Source organism: Balaenoptera ricei, chromosome 12 (genome assembly GCF_028023285.1).
Source record: "Balaenoptera ricei isolate mBalRic1 chromosome 12, mBalRic1.hap2, whole genome shotgun sequence".
Lineage (NCBI taxonomy): Eukaryota > Metazoa > Chordata > Mammalia > Artiodactyla > Balaenopteridae > Balaenoptera > Balaenoptera ricei.
In genome coordinates, this window is record NC_082650.1 from 18814335 (window position 1) to 18835700 (window position 21366).

Below are 21366 nucleotides of genomic sequence, written 5' to 3' on the forward strand. Positions count from 1 at the left end.
TAGTCTGAGTTTTGAAGGTTGAAAAATGTATCATTATTATATCAGTAGCTCAAACTTATGGCCTTCTCTTGTTCCAAATAAAACCATAAGTTACTTTGGTATTTTAATTTTTTCTCAAATCTCAGCTCATTTGAGACCTTAATCTTTCTGATATGAGTCTGTCTGGCCCTACCACTCTCATATTCATTGTTCATTTGTTCATTCATTTATTCATTCATTTGACAATACTTTTTGACTATTTGCTGCGTTGGCACTGCATTTACCAAGATGGAGAGTAAGATAGATACGGATACTTTTCAACTGTACTTTTTTCTTTTAAAAATATCTGTAGCTACATTTTTTTAAGTTTTCTTTCTACTTTTCTCCTTATTTTATCATTTTCAATTGCACTCAAAATTGCATTTTTGAGAACATCATAACACTTTTGAGTCATAATCTCTTTAGGAGTCTCATGCCATGAATAATGCATATCTTTTCTCTCAACATTTTGAAGACATTCACATGGAGTGTACAATTCATGCTGTCCTTGGAAAAAATAAAATTCAGGATAACATGGTCACTTTCTTTTAAAGTTCACATTACTTTGACTTTACCAATCAGTTCTTGTTGTCAGAACTAGGTCCGAAGTGGTCATTTCCTCCCATTGTTTCCTTGTTGCTTTAGAGATTAAATTTCATTAATGATATTCAAGCACCTGTTACATAGTTGGCATTTAGCCAAATAAAATGTGTGGTCTATTCATGGATGGCTGAAGTCTCTTTCACTGCTGATAAGGACAGGAACCTCACCTGTCTAATTCACGTCTAATTCCTGCACCATGGTGGGTGCTCCAAAAATGGCCACCATTATTTTTATTGCTACTCAGTGTTCTCTCTTCAGGAAATGAAGATTTCTATGCAGAGGTTAATGTTCTTGACCTTTAGCCCTACTCCACTTCTCTTAAAAATCTGTTTCTTTTGAGAAAGACAAGTCCTCCTATCATCATGTTCCAAGTGAGAGGGTGAATACATCACATCTTTGTGACTCAGGTTTTTATATTCTCATTCATTCAACTAATATTTATTTAGTGCCTCTATAAGAATAGCAATAATAGTAACTAAGCTATTGAGCATTAACTGTGTGTCATGCTCTTTTTAAAGCACTTTCCATGAATTAATGAATTTGATCTTTATAATCCAACTAAGACACAGAGATATTAACACATTTTTCTGAAGTCACATAGATTTTAAGAGGAAGAGTGTGATGATATTCTGTGAAATAGAGATTTAGCAATGGACAAAAGTGGAGGTAGTTCTTTTTCTTGGGGAATTTACAGTTGAGGGAAGAAGGCAAATGGTAAATAAAGAAGATACTTTCAGATGATAGGTACTATGAAGAAAAATAAACATGGGAATGTGATAGAGAGTGACTGGGGGAGAATAACTTTTGTAAGATGGTCTGGGAAGTCCTCTCTGGAGAGGTGACTAACTGTGGATCAGCCAGAATGCTTTCAGCTATGAGTGACAAAAAACTGAGCATGAAATAGTTTAAAGAATAGAAGACATTGTTATCTTACATAAAAAAGATGTCTTCAGGTAGCAGGGCTCTAGGATTAGTTAATCAGAGGCCAGTGGGTGTAAGAGAACATCAGTTCTTACATGCCTATCTATCTCAGTATGTGGACTATACCTACTGCCTTGCTTGAGAGATGGTTGCATCACTTCTAGGCATTCCATCCTCACACACCTTAGGCAGAGTCTTTAAGTAAAAAGGGACAGTTTCTTCCCTTAAGTCTATTTTTTATCAGCAAGAAGCTCTCTGTTCCCAGCAGACTGCACATTACATCTTATTGGCCAAAATTGTGTCACCTGCATAGGAAATGCAATTCCTATGACTGGCCTAGAGCCTAAGACTTAGCTTTTTTTAAATAAAGATTCAGCCCCTGGAACTTGAGTTTGGGTCATTTTTCTTAAGTATAAGAATGACCAAAGAAGGTTAAACAACTAATTAACTTGGGACAAAAGAGGGGCTAGATTTGGATAAGCCACTATCAGTACCTATAATAAGCTGAGTCCTGAGTAATGAGGAGTCAACCACATGGAGATCTGAGGGAAGAATATTCCAGAAAAGCGAACAGCATATGCAAATCCTTGAGTGTGGGAACTAGCTCAGTATATTCAAAGAACAGAAAGACGCAGGGTTGGAGCACAGTGTTAGGAGAGGCAGGGGAAGGGGAGGAGGTGAGAAGTGAAATGGTATAGTGATTAAGAATCCAGACTCAGGACTCTTTTTTTGAACCTAACCTCTAGTGCCTCGGTTTAAATAACAGACCTGGCATTTATTATTTATTTGGCTTTGCACAAATTACCTAACTTATCTGTGTCTTGAGTTCTTAAAGTAGGTCTTTAAAGTAGGTGTAAATAAGAATACACAACTCATGGAATTACTGAAAGATGTAAAACAAGACATAAAAAACAATTAGACCAGGGCCTGGGATGATATGTAGGTCCTCAACAAATGTTAGCCTTCATTTTCATATCATTGGTTCAGAGTTCAGATCATGTAGGGTCTCGTAGACCATAGTAAGATATTTTGGTTTTATTCAAATTAAACTGTGAAGTCGTTGGGGTGTTTTATGCAGGGAGTGAGCTAACATGATCAGAAGTTTTAAAGAATAGTTTTTTTCTGCCATATACAGATTGGAGTATGGGACAGGGGTTGGGTAGATGCAGTATAGTTAGTAGGACTTTGCAGTAACTTAGATCAGGTAAGTTTGGCTAGGGTGAAAGCATTGGAGGGGGGCAGGTAGAGCTAACAGAATTTGTTGACAGCTTATTTTTGAGTTTGTGGTTAAGGGAAATAAGGGATTCTGAATATTTGACTTAGAAAATTGGGGAAATGGTGATACTCTTTATTGAGACAGAGAAGGGGCCCATAGGATTCACAAAATTGCCAAAAGGATCTATGGAACAAAAAGATTAAGAATCTTGCTTTAAAGTTCTTTGTATGTGAATCTGTTTTTCCACTTTTCTTAAGACAATTTTTCTTTTATCTTTCCTATCTTCTTAGGAACTCACTTTCCCCCAATTTACATACTTGATCTGATAATAAAACAATTTGTGAAGATGATCTTTGTCAAACTGGTTTACCACAGAGCAGAAGTGAGAATGTAATGAATTTAACACTCGTTCGTTGAATATGTCCCAAGCCTTTTAAGGCCCAGCTGTTCAAGTTTAGCAAGTGACTCTCATGAAAAATGATTTGTAGTTATTTTCATTTTTATTCCCCTTATCTTTTTTTCCCAGCTGTTTGAGCCTATTTTTTCCTTAGGTGGAAAATGATTTTAATTTCTTTTGTTCTCAGAATCAACTTGAATGATGGACAGACCAGCCATTTCAGTGTAGCTCTATTGCTTTCCCTTGGCATGGTCCAGATGGCCTTCATTGATGGGTAGGTACATGTCCCGTGCCACATTGTCCCTAACAATGTCCTGTGTCCCTTGGCATGGTCCAGATGGCCTTCATTGATGGGTAGGTACATGTCCTGTGCCACATTGTCCCTAACAATGTCCTGTGAGGCTATAATCTATGTAGGCATCCAGCTTTACACATCTCATGGATTTTTCTTTCCTACCTATTTTACTGAAGATCAACAGCATCTAAAAAGGAAATTCACAAAGTTCTTGCAAATGACTCAAACCTTTTTGCATTTTGGTGACAACAATAACAACAAAACCAAAACCATATAAATTATAATTGTTTATTGACAAGGACCACTTTTGTGTTTGTTTGGCTCAGCAAGTACTGTACTTAAGAGGATATATATATATAGTTGTTCAACATGCTTAAAGATGATATCGCTAACATGCCACTAGTATTTGAGTACTTAAATTATTTTTCCAGTCATGATCTTTATGTGATCTAAACCATTCCTTTCCATATTTCTCCCTTATGGTGAAAATTACTACATCAGTCAGAACCTCTTTGGTTGCAAGATATAGAAATCCAACTTGAACTAGTTTTGGCAGGAAATCTAGGCTTAAGAATCAAAAGGAGAAATTTTGACAAGGCAAGAAGCAATTCCAGGGGTCTTAAGGACTGACGTTTGAACCCTTTTTCTTTCCATCTCTCATCCCTTTTTTTTTTTCTCAGCAGAACATCTTCTCCCACTGACAGCTTGAAGGCTGTATCTTTCCAGTTTTAGCATCAGGAAGGAAAGGATTCTACCTCTCGGTTCCACAGGAAAAAATCTTAAAGAAGAGCAGTGGTCAGGTTAGGTCAGAAACCCAAAGAACAGTCAAATTGCTGTAACGAGGGAGTCAAGATTACAGAGTAAGACAGAGGCTCCCAGACCATGAACCTAGAGTGGCTAATGAGGCAGGTCCCCGAAAGAATGGGGAGATGCTGTTCTCACAGGGAGACAAGGCTACTAGACAAAAACAACAACAACAAAAACAACTGAAAAAATAAACAGCAATTTTTTATTTCACTAAAAAATAATCCATTTGCAAGATGGCCAGTGAGAATTAGAAGTTAACTCAGCAACTAGGGAATAGAGATTTACTGGTTCAGGAGTGGCACACACCTCTTCTTAGTTTTCAGTGCCAGACAGTTAAACTCATTGGGTGATTTTCTTAAAGAACTTAGATGTCTAATTCACGATCAGCACTTTTCCAACAATCAAATTCCATTGACTTGTCTTGCTTTCTTGATGTCTTTGTTTTAATTCAGAGAAGTCTATGGTTTTTTTCTTTGTTGTGCTTCAGGGACTTTCCTTTTCAAGAAGTCTCTTAGTATATAACCTATCTGAACTGCTTTGGGGGTTAATCAGTATTTTCTTTGTATACTAGTAACTGGTGGATAGACTAGAACAGAATTACTTGGCATGAATAAGAGATGTGTCTAGAAGGGATTTTATTTATAGCTGAGGTAATCCCCAGCTATAGACAATATGGGATTTAGAGAAGGTAAGTGATTTGCCCAAGGTCACATTGCTCATTATCAAAAAAGCCAGTATTAAAATCCCAAGACCACCAGACTTCCCTAGCTTGTGTCATTTCCATTGCATCAGGCATGGTGAAGAAAAAGTGAGAATAAATTCAACAATAGCAAACGTGAAGATCAGACTGGATCATCCCAGCTCACTTTGAAGAACACTTGCGGCCGTTAGAACTTAGAATATATAGCTGGCCAGATAAGGAAGCAGCAAGATGTTTGCCTCCCTCCTACAGGACTCTCAATGTTGGGAATGTGGTGGGCAGCATGACAGAACTCTCAGAGGAGACAGATTCCTCTCTCTCCTTTCGACCCAGATCCAATCAGATTCTACTCATCGTCTGTCTCTCCGAGCAGCCCTGTTTTCGTTTTGCCACTGCTGTGGCTGCAGTTCTGGGCCCTCTCATTCTCCCTGCTCCCAACTGGCCTTCCTCCAGCCCATCATCACCATAGCGATCTGTCTAAAATGCAGATTGGTTCGCATTACGCTCCAGCTTAAAATAGTTCAATGTCTACCCCTTCCTCCAAGCACACAGAATAAAGTTCACTTCCTTGGCCCCGACATTCCTCTCTGCTGTTTCAGTCTCAATTCCTACCAACCTTGGTCCCTGATTAGTTAAGATTTTGAACTGACCTCATAATTAGAACTCCTGGAGGTTAGGGCTATGGAACCTTTTTCATCTTCACATACTGCACAAATATTTATTGAACTGAATCTCTTTTGAATCCAGACTAGGTCTAAAAATCAGAAGAAAGAAACCCACTTAGTGAATAAATCAATGATTTGTAGACAAAACTGTAACTATAAGTCATTGCCCTTGTATCTTACTTCCTTAGTCTTTGGAAACTAGATTCATTGCTGTTGTAATATTATAAGCTACTGATTAAGTAAATGGAATTTGAATTTTGCATTCTGATTTGCAGCTTGAGGGAATATCTTGGCTCTTAATGCAAGGCTAAATCCTGACTACATCTAGACAAAGAATTTTTCTTGTTTTGTTTTTGATGCTCTGGGACTATTTAAGTTTTCTTTTTTCTTTTGTCTTTTTGGATGTCTTCTTATACATTTCTTTTCCAATTTCAGTTTTGAAAAAGAGTGCACGGAACCAAAAAAGAGCAATTACTACTAAGGGGCAGAAGACTGTAAGCTCTGATAAACAGAAACAAACCACTGCTGGAGGACAAATGTAATTCTATTAGGGCTATCTTGCTGGGAGTTCACTGACTCCGATGTCTGGGGACCTCCCTAGAGGTGGAGAGTCCTTCTGCCTTGCTCAGTTTTCAATTAGAAAGTTAAAGCTGAGGCTACCCTTTTCATTGAAAGAGTGAAGATTATTTTGGGATCGTTAGTGAATATTTTTCTTGAGATACATGTGAAATTGGAGACATTTTAGCATAATTTTACCACTCTCAGATCCCTCTTAAAATAGTATCCATTAAAAATCCCTCTGAGTGGCTATAGGTAGGGAAGTTAAGGAATCTAGAAAAGGATGGGCCTAATTTAGTGGTGATGACTCCTTTCTTGCAAGGTTGAGTTCAGAGAAGTTCAGGAGTAATCCAAGTTGCATTGTCCTCAGGGGGAACAGTTTTGGTTACGATCAAGGCATAAAATGGGGATAAACTTTGGAGACGGGGGGAAAGTACTGACTGTGGATATATCTAGGTATCAGCTTTGAAATATCAGGTATCAGCTTTCCTGTAGCAAGGTTGATTCTGGGTCTTGCCTTCCTGATCCTAATTGCATTGGTCTGGATTCTCTCTGGAACTGAGTGAGTCTGGGTGGTCGTTGAGCATCAGTGACTCTGAATGGGTAGGAGGCAGAGACTGAGGTCCTCATTTCCAATTCATTGGCTTTCTCTCTGTCCCCATTGCCTAGACTGTATCTGGCACATAGGGACACATTATAAAAATTTTTTGCTTAAATCCCAACTTACCATTATCATCATATATGTAATTCAGAAGACATGTAGAGCTTGTTTCATAGCGATGGTTTCTGAGAAATTCTTAAAGACACTTCCCCTACTTCCTAAAGTCCCCTCACCATTGGCTCCTGTCACTTATTGTCTTCTGGTTATGAGCGTCTCCAAGATCAAGTCCTTGTCCTCCAACTCTCTGGATGCCTTCTGCTCTGGCGGGTCCCACACACCTCAAGGCTGGTGGTGCCCAAATCTACAGCTTCGCCTCACAGGCACACTCTTATCTCAACCCATCTGCTATAATTTTTATCTGGCTCCCCTCTTCTTGGCCTAGTCTCTGTACTCCATTTCTGTTGGATCTCATGGTTCTCTTCAAGCATCCAGGCTTAACCTTGGACTCACTTTTTTTCCTCATTGGACACATATCTCCATATCCAGTCAGTTAATAGTCCTGCCCATCTTCCCTTAGACTCTTTCTCATATTGCTTCTTCCCTTTTATTCCTCTGTAATCACCCCGCCCAAACCCTCTGTCCTGGTTATTACAGTCTTTATGGATTATTACAGCCTCTTACAAATTTTTCTTGTCTGCAGTCTTTACCATCCACAAATCATGTGGCATTTTGATATTGACTAATTTGCCCTAAACAGATTTTCTCAAGTTACCAGCTTGCTGATTTATATACAATTTTAGGTCCCACCAATTGGCAAAATGCTTTGCAAACCAGTGATCCCAGTGTTCCTACAAATATATAAACCTCAGTCTTTTTTCCATGACTTGGTTTATGATAAATCTCTTGCCTGGAAACTCTTACTTTTGCTCTCTGCGACCTGTCTCAGGGCTCAGTTCCAGCATCTCTGACCACTTTCATGAAATGTTATGCGACTGTTTCACTCTTCACTGATCACATCTTTAGCTAACCTGTAGCCTTTAGAAGCTGTGATGATTTGGGTGGTTACCCTTGCTTTATCTGTAATAATATGTTGTAAGTTCCTTGACATTAGAGACCTTGTCTTGCATGTCACTAGCGGTCTCCTTGGTACAAGCCTAAGTATCTGCAACATTCTATGGTCTTCCTCAATATGCCCTCTGCTTAAAAAAATACCATTGGTATGTTTATTTTATTTTGTCATTTCTAATTGCCAATCACTAGATACTTAAAATCCTAAAAAGATATCCACTGTTATTTGAAGCTGTTCTTGTATTCCGGCATATTTTGGGTGGGCTTTCCAAAGTATAAGATGGCTAAAGAGAGGGGATTCTCTCTGTGTTTTAATTAATTATTCTGCAAGCATGCCAAGCTAATGTTAATTCCATAATCATCTCTATAGACAAAAATTTGTTAGGGATGATTTAATATCCAGAAATTTTACAGTCATCACTTTTATTCTTGGATTTCTATAGTTGAAAATAAATGAACTCTACTTATTGCTCTCACATCCAGAGTTTCCAGTGCTCATCCTTGGTCCCTTAGTAGTAGTAGTAATAGTCATAATAATAGTAGTAGTAGTAGTGGTATTAAGTAGTAGTAACAGTAAAAGTACTCTATGTAATAGCATCAATCGAAGTAACAGTAATGTCTACCAGTTATGTGTGTATTGTGTACCAGGTACTGTGCTAGGTGTGATACACACATTATTTCCTTTATCTTTATAAAACTCTGTGGGGCATTAGTAGTCATCATTACAAGGTCAGTCAACTTGCTCAAAGAGGCTGATAACTTTTCTAAGGACTACAGTTAGTAATTGGTAGAACTGGAAACCAAGCTCAAATCTGTCTAATTTCAAAGCCAGATTCTGGTAATGTTACTTAACTTACTGAAATCAATGGAAAAAGGCTTAAAAGAAACAATTAGACTTTTAAAACATTTATTGGGGCCTTCTAGTATGCTGTGTCTGCATGAGATTAGTTGAATTCTGAGTTTTCTGAAGTTACTAATGTATGGGCTGCACAAACTTGGAGAGTGAATTTGAGCAATTCAGAGATCCAATACAGGAAGATCAGCTCTTCAACTCCATTATCCTTTTATCAGGTATTTAGGCTTGAGTTTTGAGATACTTCTATTTATGTAAACCAAATGTATAATATTCTGGAGCTTGTCTTAGTCTTGACTTTTCTAGTCTGGAATAATAAGTCCATTCAAAAATTATATGAAAGTCTTGGGCATTCATGATATAAAGAGTTTACTAGTGTTTTGTTTTGGTTTTTTTTAATATACTGAAGACTGAGATTGTTTATTGAGTTAATCCTAGTTGTGATTTTATCATTTTCCACTTATTTAAGATTTCAGTCAGAACATACTCTTTGCAGTTCAGCTGCTGTGTGTGTTAGAGAGGTAATGTGTGAAGCTAGTCCATAGCTGAACCACTTGCTGTCTGACAAGTCTTATTTGTGGTTCATTTTATAGTCCTATGTGATATGTGCACGATTTGCTCTTGGCACTGACTCAGAAGATGAAAACCAGAAACATTTAACATATAAATAAGAATAGTTTTGCATTGGCCTTTTGGAAGCTTTAAAATTGTTTATTTGTTTCAAGAATATGTGCATTTTGTTTTTCACCAGATCACACAGGTTAAGAGTTAAGAGGTGTACAATTATAGCATCAGTGTTTCTCTGATTTCACCTCTCCCTACTCTTGTGGAACCTTCAGTTCCCCTCCAGAGAATCCTGTAGGTGGTATCTCAGAATATTCAAGAGCAGCCTCTTGCTCTAGTGTTGGTACCATGATGGTGGAGATGGTTCTGGAAAACTTCTGCAAATGTGCCTCTTGCTGTTGCCAAAACTGTAGCTTCCATTATTTGTGGATTCCAAAGCTGCAGCTGGAAGGAAGTCAGAAGCTGTTCTGAAGTGACTTTAGTTTAATCACAGCCATTTATAGTAGACTTGGGGCAAGTTCATGGGCTCTGGGGCTGAGGACACATCTGAATATTAGTTAGATGCTGTATATGAAATTGCTGCTCTTCTTTAGCCTGAGGGTAGGTTCCTTCCCAAGAGCCATTTAGGTCTCTCATGCTAATGAACTGCTGGACAACAGTTCCCGAATCCTTCAGATTTGCCCTTTGGATATAACTGAATCTTATTGCATTTACAAGATAGGTCTGAGCTAACTCTACATGTTCTTGTCAGCTAAGCATTTGTGTTGGCAAAAAGTGCATTCTTTTGTGAAATACATTAGTCATTATGTTCTAGTTAATGCAAGAAGAATCTAAGGTAAATTTGTTTTAAGTGGCCTCCCTCCCTCCCTATCTTCCTCCTTCTTTATCTTCCTCCTTCCCTCCCTCCTTTTCTCTCTTTCTCCCTTCCTTTCACTTTCCCTCCATTTCTTCCCGTATTGTCAGTTTCCCTGTGCAGAGATGGGGGTGAGCTTTCAGTACAAGTAGAGTTTATCTGCCTCAGTTGTACACACCATGTTGCTGTATTAGAGGTTTTGTGCCCTCTGATCTTTTGGTTGGCATCTAGTGATGACTTACATTGTTATTGTTTCAAATTTATAACAACTCTACTTCCGAAAAAATACTGCCCATGCTCTGCTAGTTATTGTAGGTAAATACTGCTCTCCATTTAAGGTGAATCCATCCTCATTTTCCATCATGGTCGGATCACACGACACATTATGCATTCAGACTTTTCAAGTCATGAGTGAGGCTTGGTATTGTGATACACTGCTTTGCACTCCATCTTCATATCAGTCAGGAAATCGGAATTGGAAATCTGAAGAATCTAAGTTGTGGCATTTCGTGAGTATTTATCTACACATTTAGAATGTTTTTGACAGAAGGATTGACTTAACTGTACATTCAATATTGAGTAATGAGCAAACTTCTTGTGCGAAAAGAAACTGTTGTTTGTCAAGGTACCATTCTGGATGCCAGTGTACAGTGGGGAGCAGATCAGCCCTGGCACTCTTGGAGCTTACAGTACAGTGAGGAAGGCATTTGTTGAACAGGTAACTAAGAGCGCAGAGCTAGAGAATCTAAAAGAAAACTTGCCCCTTCACTGTAAAATCTTAAGAGAGAAATAATGTGAACATATTAATTTCAATATCTAGTGGCAAATATAAATATTTGATTACATGAAGGTGGTTAGGTGGAGTATGAGAAGATTTAGGAAAAAAATACTGAGAAGAGGCATTATTCTCAGCACGTTCAAGTATAGCCGTCATGGCTCAGTTTCAGTTTCCTTTACTAGGTATATTTAAATTAAAAAAAAAATCCATGCAAGAGAAAATAAAATCTTTTTCTCCTTTTGGATAAATGCCCGACTAAACAGATGGACTTTGCCTATTGCCCTAGACTGCTAGCTTATTTGTGTGGTTTGGACCAGAAGAGAAAGATTTCAGAGTTCTACTACCTTTACAGAAGAAACACTGTTTTATAATTCACTATATTCAATTCTAGAAGTTTTCACCAATGTATAGGAAAAAAAGCATCCATAAGGTCATCAGACTCTGGGATTCTTAGACTACACAGATTAATGATCAACACCTTGAAGTACACCTGGAGGGCAATCATTGGGCAGGTTGTAAGGCACAGGTGTGGAGCCAATACCCTACATTAATTAAAAATTTTCTAAGTGATTTTCAAGCAAGCTGCAAATATTGTACTTCTTATCAATTTAGTCCATTTCCACTTACATTAAGTGAGGTAATAAATATAAAGATTTTGCAAAGCAAACAACACTAAACAAATACAAGTTATTAGGATTGGATTCTCATGCAGGTAATTCATATGGTAATTGTGAGTCTGTTTATGCCCAGGAAGAAACAACCATGAGAACATAATGATTCCATAGTACAAGTATGCATTTACCTGATTAAATTAATTTTATGAATTAAATTAATCCACCCCCTCCCTGGCTTTTTCTTTCTGAAGCTGTGGACTACATCAGTTGCTAGTGACCATAATTGTGAAGTTTTTGTGTTCCAGGATGGACCACATGCTATTATTAACTTGGTGATCTAGGAAATCTCACACAATGCATGAGTACATCAAATGAGAGTTTTTAGATGAAGCAACTATGTCTAAGAAGCAATCTTTCTCTAATCTCTGTGTTTTCCCTTCCCTGGGGCACAGTCAAGTGGGAAATAACTCTTTCTGGGACCTTCTCTATCCCACAGCCTATAAAAGTATTTAACATTACTGTAATCAGCACTGTCTTAGAAGTCAGAGACAATGGAGTTTGGTGTCCAGGTCTTTCAATTATTAATTGTGGTCTTTTGATAAGTTATTAACCTCTCTGGATGAATTGACTGTTATTTATAACGGAGATTGAGAAGGAGCTGCCAGATAGGTAGGAGGAAAAGCAAGATAGGATGGTGTCCCAGAGGACCTGTAGCCTGTGTCTCCTTGAGTGTTGTTGAATCCTGACTAAAGATACTAATATCCACTCTAAACAAATTGTGTCAAATACTGCCAGTCGGTTGATGAACATCAGTCAAATGCTGGATCATAGAGAAATGGAAGAGATAAACGAGGTGAAACAAGATGAATGCTGCTGGGGAAAAGGAGCCAAAAGAAGTGCTATTTTTCCCCCTTTTTTGATGGGAGAAATAACAGCTTCATTATGTTGTACTGGGAATCCATAAATAAACATAGAGGGAATAATTGATGATACTGGAGAGAAACAGACAAAATACTGGAACTATATCCTTGAGTAGAATATTAGAGGTAGGTAGATGGGATATAATCTTCAAGAGAAAGTACGAGTTTTAGCCTATACCTTCCACAATCTGTCCTCAAGTAAACTAATTTTTTCCAGTAAAAGACAGTTTCACCTCCATACTTCTGTGGTCCCCATTTCTCATGCCTGGAATATTCCTAACACTGACTGTTGAAGGGTTAACTATTCCTTTAAAACCAACACTAAAATTTCTCTTCTTAATGAAGTCCATCCCAACTGCAGAGACCATCTATAAAGAGCAGCAAGTAAGATGATAACTAAAGTTGGAAAGGAATTTGAATTCAGTTATTTGTCAGCTAAGGCAAATAGTATGTCATATTAGTCTACATAATTTTCATTATCTGTCACAGAAAGCTTTTCGAGTTCCACTATTTACATTTAAATTTATTAAAATAAAATAAAATTTAAAACTCATTTCTTCAGTCATACCAGCCACATTTCAAGTGCTTATTAGCCATATCCAGATAGTGGCTTCAGTTCTGGAGAATGCTGATATATAACATTTCCATTTATTGGAGAAAATGCTGTTGGACAACACTAGGATCAACTTTAAAGTAGTCCACAGATACTGTTAGGCTACTTCCCTATGCAGTGCTTGATGCCTCACAGTGATGCATAAACGGACATAGGAACAGACACGTATAAACATAGGAATGACGCTACCTGGGAAGTATCTGGAAGCTTCATAAGAGAACGCATTTGAGCAGATTTTTTATGACGAATAAACTTTTGATTGGGGAAGGGAGAAATCATTCCTAATTGAGGAAACAGCATGAACAAAAATGCATTATGACAATGCACAAAAGCAAGTTAGTGTGCATACGCATTCAAGGTGATAGTTTGATGCTCTAGACCTATATTAACGAAGCAAAAATGAACAAACGAAAAACCCTCAAACAGAAAACAACCACCCCCCAACCAAATTTTGGTTTGGGCATTCCCAAAGGAATAAACAGGAAGCAGGATGTCATTTATTAGTTGGGTTACGGCCGGTGCTTCTTGTGTTGAGTTCTGATGAGGCTCTTTTGGAACATGCAGCTTACAGTGAAGGCCAGTGATAATCTCTCCTGTTTTCTCTGCACAGATCTAAATTTTGGGACAGCTAGGTGATCAATCTCAGCATACAGAGGAAAAAGGAAGCAGACGAATGTGTGTCCGTTGGTGATGCTCTTTTCCCTCACACAGTGACCTCATCCATTTGTGATCATGACCCAAGCAGCATTCTAGCATTTGTATATGTTTTATATATTCAACAAGCTTGTTGAATCCTCTTATACATTTTGTAAAATCTGATCGTCTAATTTACTTAGGTTTTCTATGTAGGTGATCATGCAACCTGAAAGAAAAGGAGGGGATTTATTTCTTACACTTCAGTCTTTCTATTTTATTTCTTTTTTACTGTATTATTGAATTGACTTGAACATCCAGTACAATACTGCATAGCAGAAGAGATAATGCAGTCTTTTTTTTTTTGTTATGGTTGACTTTAAAAGAAATGTTTTCAAAATTCCTTCTTTAAGCATAATGTTTGCTCTAAAGATATTTGTAAATACATTTTCTCAGGTTAAGACAGTTTTCTTCTAATTATAATTTAACAGCTTTTTAAAAACCAGAAATGAATATTGAGTTTTAGCATATGCTTTTGGGCTTTTTTTTTTTTTTTAACATCTTTATTGGAGTATAATTGTTTTACAATGGTGTGTTAGTTTCCGCTTTATAACAAAGTGAATCAGCTAAACATATACATATATCCCCATATCTCCTCCCTCTTGCGTCTCCCTCCCACCTTCCCTATCCCACCCCTCCAGGTGGTCACAAAGCACCCAGCTGATCTCCCTGTGCTATGCGGCTGCTTCCCACTAGCTATCTATTTTACATTTGGTAGTGTATATAAGTCCATGTCACTCTCTCACTTCATCCCAGCTTACCCTTCCCCCTCCCCATTTCCTCAAGTCCATTCTCTATGTCTGCATCTTTATTCCTGTCCTGCCCCTACGTTCTTCATAACCATTTTTTTCCCTTAGATTCCATATATATGTGTTAACATACGGTATTTGTTTTTCTCTTTCTGACTTACTTCACTCTGTATGACAGACTCTAGGTCTATCCACCTCACTACAAATAACTCAATTTTGTTTCTTTTAATGGCTAAGTAACATTCCATTGTATATATGTGCCACATCTTCTGTATCCACTCATCTGTCGATGGACACTTAGGTTGCTTCCATGTCCTGGCTATTGTAAATAGAGCTGCAATGAACATTGTGGTACATGACTCTTTTTGAGTTATGGTTTTCTCAGGGTACATGCCCAGTAGTGGGATTGCTGGGTCGTATGGTAGTTCTATTTTTAGTTTTTTAAGGAACCTCCATACTGTTCTCCATAGTGGCTGTATCAATTTACATTCCCACCAACAGTGCAAGAGGGTTCCCTTTTCTAAACACCCTCTCCAGCATTTATTGTTTGTAGATTTTTTGATGATGGCCATGCTGACCAGTGTGAGGTGATACCTCACTGTAGCTTTGATTTGCATTTCTCTAATGATTAGTGATGTTGAGCATCCTTTCATGTGTTTGTTGGCAATCTGTATATCTTCCTTGGAGAAAAGTCTGTTTAGATCTTCTACCCATTTTTGGATTGGGTTGTTTGTTTTTTTGATATGGAGCTGCATGAGCTGCTTGTAAATTTTGGAGATTAATTCTTTGTCAGTTGCTTCATTAGCAAATATTTTCTCCCATTCTGAGGGTTGTCTTTTCATCTTGCTTATGGTTTCCTTTGCTGTGCAAAAACTTTTAAGTTTCATTAGGTCCCATTTGTTTATTTTTGTTTTTATTTCCATTTCTCTAGGAGGTGGGTCAGAAAGGATCTTGCTGTGATTTATCTCATAGAGTGTTCTGCCTATGTTTTCCTCTAAGAGTTTGATAGTGTCTGGCCTTACATTTAGGTCTTTAATCCATTTTGAGTTTATTTTTGTGTATGGTGTTAGGGGGTGTTCTAATTTCATTCTTTTACATGTAGCTGTCCAGTTTTCCCAGCACTACTTATTGAAGAGGCTGTCTTTTCTCCACTGTATATTCTTGCCTCCTTTATCAAAAATAAGGTGACCATATGTGTGTGGGTTTATCTCTGGGCTTTCTATCCTGTTCCATTGATCTATATTTCTGTTTTTGTGCCAGTACCATACTGTCTTGATTACTGTAGGTTTGTAGTATAGTTTGAAGTCTGGGCGCCTGATTCCTTCAGCTCTGTTTTTCTTTCTCAAGATTGGTTTGGCTATTCGGGGTCTTCTGTGTTTCCATACAAATTGTGAAATTTTTTGTTCTAGTTCTGTGAAAAATGCCAGTGGTAGTTTGATAGGGATTGCATTGAATCTGTAGATTGCTTTAGGTAGTACAGTCATTTTCACAATGTTGATTCTTCAAATCCAAGGACATGGTATATCTCTCCATTTGTTTGTATCCTCTTTAATTTCTTCCATCAGTGTCTTATAGTTTTCTGCATACAGGTCTTTTGTCTCCTTAGGTAGGTTTATTCCTAGATATTTTATTCTTTTTGTTGCAGTGGTGAATGGGAGTGTTTCCTTAATTTCACTTTCAGATTTTTCATCATTAGTGTATAGGAATGCAAGAGATTTCTGTCCATTAATTTTGTATCCTGATACTTTTCCAAATTCATTGATTAGCTCTAGTAGTTTTCTGGTCTTTAGGATTCTCTATGTATAGTATCATGTCATCTGCAAACAGTGACAGCTTTACTTCTTCTTTTCTGTTTTGGATTTCTTTTTCTTCTCTGATTGCTGTGGCTAAAACTTCCAAAACTATGTTGAATAATAGTGGTGAGAGTGGGCAACCTTGTCTTGTTCCTGATCTTAGTGGAAATGGTTTCAGTTTCTCACTATTGAGAATGATGTTGGCTGTGGGTTTGTCATATATGGCCTTTATTATGTTGAGGTAAGTTCCCTCTCTGCCTACTTTCTGGAGGGTTTTTTATCATAAATGGGTGTTGAATTTTGTCAGAAGCCTTTTCTGCATGTATTGAGATGATCATATGGTTTTTCTCCTTCAATTTGTTAATATGGTGTATCACATTGATTGATTTGCATATATTGAAGAATCCTTGCATTCCTGGGATAAACCCCACTTGATCATGGTGTATGATCCTTTTAATGTGCCGTTGGATTCTGTTTGCTAGTATTTTGTTGAGGATTTTTGCATCTGTGTTCATCAGTGATATTGAGCTTTAAAAATATATTTAGGTGGTAAGATGACTTTTCTCCCATAGTCTGTTGATAGGGTAAATTTTGTTGATCAATTTTTCTTACTGCTTAGTCACTCTTGTTTTCTAGGAAAGGATAAAAAGCACATGTTTGTGAGCATATTTTTAATATAATCTATTGGGTTTGATCTGCAAATGTTTTTTTTTTCTTGGCTATTAATATATATTTCATAAGTAAAATTTGGCCACCTCTCATGATCTGAGAGTTTTAATATCTGGACTCATTGCCCTAGTAAAACAAGTTTAATGATTTTTATTATTTTTTATCTCTCTGGAACAGCTAGTATAAGATTGGGATTCTCTGTCTCTTGAAAGCTTGTCCATTACGTTTTTCTGAACCAGAATTCTTAATGGGGACTATGTATACTATGGGGTGCTCAGAGAAAAGGAAAATTTTGGTTACTACATTTTATTTATTTGGTTATTAGTATAGAAATAATTTTATTGTCTATTTTATTTCATAAGTGATAATCTCTCTTTGAAAAGTTTAAACATATTTTTTTAAAAATTCCTTTCATATTTGTTTTTTCAGAGAGAGACTTTCTTACTTATATGTCTATCAATTGTCATTTAAAGCATTGGCGTGCTTCTTATATTTTCTAATTGTTGCCCAATTTTTCTCCCTGGGGTTTTATCTTCATGTAGGTTTCAGCCTCCTACCATTTGTGCAGTGCAAGACTTAGTTCCCAGGCCTTCTGTTTCAGTCAGTGCCCCAAACCTCATAGCCCATGTGTGGTCCCAGCTTTCATGAGATTTTTTGTTTTATCTTTTGCTTACCTCTGTGGAATATTCCTTTGTTTATGGCACCTGAAGTTTTCTCTTTTTGGCTATGGAGCTCAAGTAGCTACTTTTACTTTAAAAAATATTTCTATAATTTTATATATTTTGAGGAGAGAGGGTGTTGTGTCAATGTGTGTTTAATCAGCCATATTTATCTTAAATTACTCTTTAAAGAAGATTTGCAATTAAAAATGTAAATTAAAAAAATAGCAGTTTGAGAGAAAAACTGGTAAATGAGAGAATATCTAGAATAGAGGGAACTTAGATACGTTTGTGGGAAGATGGAGGAACCAGAAAGAACAATTTCACAAAAGAAAAGGGAGAAAATCTTGGAAGAAACTAAAAGGGGATGGTATCCCAGGACTAAGGGGGAATTTCGTTGAAAGTGAAAGATGAGGACATGGATTTGGCATGAGTAATGCTGGTCAGACACTTTGGGCATCACTTCAGTAAGGTTAAGTTATGGTCAGATTATCATCCATTTAGAGGGAGAACTTTGATTAGGTCTGTATAGGGCTATTTGTGTTTGTTTTGTGTTTGTTTTTTTGTTTTGTATCTTTTCCACACCGACTAATACTCCTGACACCAGCTAGGTGACTTAAAATTCAATTCAGTTCTGAGAATATCTACCTGGAGTTAGTGTCAAATCCCGCAAGTTACGGGCTCAGTCTCACAAGACTGCCTTGGCCTCCTCCACCACTTCAGATGCCAATCACAAGTCCAGGTTGTCACCTGAACTCTTAACAGACTGGATATAAATGGAGGTTCCCACATGGAACTCCTTGGGTTCCATAATTTGCTAGAATGACTCACAGAACTCAGGAAAACAGTTTATTTACCAGATTACCAGTTTACTATAAAAGGATACAATTTAGGAACAACCAGATACAAGAGATGCATAGGTCCAGGGATAGGGGAAGGGGTACAGAGCTTCCATGCCTTCTCTGAGAGCACCATCCTCCCAGCATCTCTGTGTGTTCACCAACGGAAAAGTTCTTCAAACCCATTTGTTAGGATTTTTACAGAGACTTTAAAACATAAGCATGTTTGATTAAATCATTGGCCATTGGCGATTGAACTCAACTTCCAGCCTCTCTCTCTCTCTCAGGAGGTCAGCAGGTGGGGTTGAAAATTTCAGCCTTCTAATCACTTGGTTGATTCCCCTGGCAACCATCTCTCCATCCCTTGGGTCTCTCCAGGGGCCCCCAGCCACTAGTCATCTCATTAACCTACAAAAAGACACTTATCATTTCAGAGAGTCATAGCGTTTTCGGAGCTGTGTGCCAGGAAACAGAGAGGGGAGGGCAAGGACCAAATACAGGTATACCTTGTTTTATTGCACTTTGCTTTACTGCTCTTCACAGGTACTGTGTTCTTTTTTTTAAAAATTGAAGGTTTGTGGCAACCCTACATCAAGCAAGTGTATCAGTGCCATTTTTCCAACAGCACTTGCTCATTTCGTGTCTCGGTGTCACATTATGGTAATTCTTGCAATATTTCAAACTTTTTCATTATTATTATATATTCTCAGATGATGGTTAAATTTTTTAGCAATGAAGTATTTTTTTAATTATATGTATTCTTTTAAGGCATGGTGCTATTGCACACTTAAGCTGCAGTATAGTGTAAACATCACTTTTCTATGCATTGGGAAACCAAAATATTCATGTGACTTGCTTTATTGTGATATTTGCTTTATTGTGGTGGTCTGGAACAAAACCTGCAATATCTCCAAGGGATACCCGTCTCCAGGGATTTCTTATGTCACGATGTCAATTTGCACACAGATAACCAGTCTCTCAGGGATGAACTCTACCAAATCAACCCACAAGAAATAGAGAGAAGTCCAGAATGCCAGTGTTTTATAATGGAATGTATACATGTCACAAGGACTGGACTATTTCTGTGGGATATTCAGTATATTTTTCCTAGATAAGAAGGTTACCTAGGAAGTCAAGTTACAAACAGCAGGTTGGTTGATGAGCACAGAATCAGAATAAAAAAAGTTAATTGGATGATTTTAATGGCTATTGAGTTATGGTAGCTGAAAGAACAATGTAGGAATGTATGTATCAAGAGAACTGGCTAATGGAAACAACCTAAGTGTCCATTCATGGATGAACAGATAAAGAAGTTGTGGTATATCTATACAATGGAATACTATTCAACATAGAAAAGAATGGACTCTTGCCATTTGTGACAACATAGATGGAACTTGAGGGCATTACACTAAGTGAAATAAGTCAGACAGAGAAAAACAAACACCATATGATCTCACTCATATGTGGAATATAAAAGACAAATAAACAAAACAAACCAAAACCATAGATACAAAGAACAGATTGGTGGTTGGTTGCCAGAGGTGGGGGGTGAGCTAAGAAGGTCAAAGGTACAAACTTCCAGTTATAAAATAAATGAGTCATTGGCATGTAATTTAAAAAGAAAAAAGGAGAGAAAGAGAACTAGCTCATTTAGACCTAGACCTGTTGGGGACAGCTTTACAGTACAGGTCATAACTGACCTTAGACATCTTATTTATGCTCATACTAATTCTTATTTACACATGAAAACAAAAAATGGCAAAGAACTTCTACCACAATTAATACTATTTCTACAGCTATAATTCCAGTCTCCATAACTCCTTATTGATGCATACTATGTACAAGCTATGTATAAATTCACTCAGCTAATCTTCATAATTATGTGAAGTACCACTAACCTTATTTTATATATGAGAAAACTGAGGCATAGAAAAGTTAAATAGGTTGAACAAAATTACAGTAGAAGTAGTTTAGCTGGAATTTAAACTGTCTGTCTCTAAATCTCATGTCTTTATGATTCGGTTGATTAACTGTAAGCCTAGATAAGCTAATGATTTTCTGAGGACGCTGAGGGCACTGAGCCTGGATGTTCCTGAAACACTTCAGCCACTCATTACTAAGGGACATTTCTTGTACATATGGCTAATCTCGTTAATTACACTTCTCCCAATTTCATTCTCAGCATGCAAACTTGAAGTTGTGAGGAGTATCTTGCTGACACCCCCATCGGCCTTACTAGACTATCTCTGTAAGCAAGAGAAGCTCTTCTGCAACAGGAGTCAGGAGGGAATGAAAGCCAATGGGTGTAATAGTGAGGAACTGGGAGAGGACAGTAGATAATGCAAAGAAGTTTATATGTAGAAACTTGTATGTTCTAGTGAACTAGTAGCTAAGGTCATCCTTTTGCTCTGACGGTGACAAGTCCATTTTTAAGGGCAGTGCCTTTAGTGGTGTTGATGAAGTTTAGACAAGGCAATATTGGGGAAAGAATGGGAAATAAGAATAAATCTGTAGAGATCCAAGAAGCAGAGACACAAAATCTACTTTAGTAACCCTCAGCTGATGAGGAAGTTGAGTAACTAGTGAGTGTATGTAGGTAGAGGTATCCAATATGAAATGGATATCTGTCCTTGGGTTTAGAACAGAGATCTAGACTGGAATTATGGGTTTGAGAGTCATTAGCTTAACCAGTGCTTGATATTTGAGGGAAATGTAATGATGAGATGGCCCAGTCAGAGGGTACAGAAAACCTAGAATGCAACATGGCAGAGTGGAATCCTGGAGATGAGGTAAAGGTTGGGCAGGGAAAGAGTAGCCTACAGTGGGGACCAAGAGGGAGCAGTGAGAAAGATGGGGGAAACCCACAAATGGAAAGACTGGGAAATCAGTGTTTAAGGTACTGTGCTTGGTCTGTGTGTAT